A 1106-nucleotide genomic window follows, 5' to 3' on the forward strand; every position below is an offset into this window, starting at 1 on the left:
TCTCCTTGACTAGTAGCACTTCTGGCAAAGTAGACATACAGACATAATGCAACAAGAGGCTGGATGATAAGACTACCACCTTCTTCAATTTCTCAACATATTAAAGGACCTTTTAAAACAATAAGTCGTTGCAAAATTAAACAAAAAATGAAGCATGAGGACTGAAGAAGGGAAAAGGGGGAGAAGCAAGTCTATCTTCTTAGAAGTGCACTGATGTGTTTTTAAAACTAAAACACGGGCCTGCCGTGGGAGCATGGGGAGGCTGTCGACTGTGTTTCCAGGAGTCTGTGAGCGCCTGAGCCAGTGCCTTGAGCAAAGCTCACCCTCCCGAGTTGAAGAAATTTATGGACAAGAAGTTGTCATTAAAATTAAATGGCGGCAGATATGTCCAGGGACTACTGTGAGGATTTGATCCCTTCATGAATCTGATGATAGATAAATGTGTGGAGATGGCAAATAGCGGACAACAGAACAATATTGGAATGGTGGTAATACAAGGAAATAGTATCATGTTAGAAGCATTGGAACGGGTATAATGAGTGTTGGGCAGAGAAATCCAGATCTCCTCTCCAGAAGGACCTGTTTTGCTATAGTGTGATGTGAAAGTTGGGACATGTACATTTTCATGGTTTTTTGGTTTGTTTTTTTAATAAACTTTAGTGATAGTCAAAAAAAAACTAAAACAAAAAATTAAAGCAAATGTTATTAATGTGAAGGAAAATAGTCATGTCCACGCAGAGTTAGTTCTATGACATTACAGCACAGCTGTTTTCACTATCAGCATCCTAACTGTCTTTTCAAACTTGCTTTCAACCCAGCTCCCTCCCCTTGGACTCACTCTTATTTCTGCTCACATCCAAATCCCACCTTCAGCTGAACAAACCAATATTTCCACATAAATTCAGGTCACTTTGCTACTTCATCTGAGCTGAAGTGTGCCACACAGGCCCTGAGAGCTAGAGTTTTGATAATTTCAGCTACCTACAGTCTTGCCATAAAGCAAGGTAGTTTGTTACTGTCACACTGACACATCGAGACAACTCACTCTGAGAAAGTTACTTAGCACCTATGACATAGGCAATGTATTGCCTATAAACAACTTGGAA

At 40.1% G+C, this 1106-nt stretch overlaps 1 pseudogene; it reads left to right on the forward strand.

Moving 5' to 3' along the window:
• Positions 1-257: 257 nt before the first annotated feature.
• On the forward strand, positions 258-660 carry LOC121158354 (annotated as a pseudogene).
• Positions 661-1106: the final 446 nt, after the last annotated feature.

This window comes from Ochotona curzoniae, unplaced genomic scaffold (assembly GCF_017591425.1).
Source record: "Ochotona curzoniae isolate NIBS_2020 unplaced genomic scaffold, NIBS_Ocur_1.0 contig_3819, whole genome shotgun sequence".
Lineage (NCBI taxonomy): Eukaryota > Metazoa > Chordata > Mammalia > Lagomorpha > Ochotonidae > Ochotona > Ochotona curzoniae.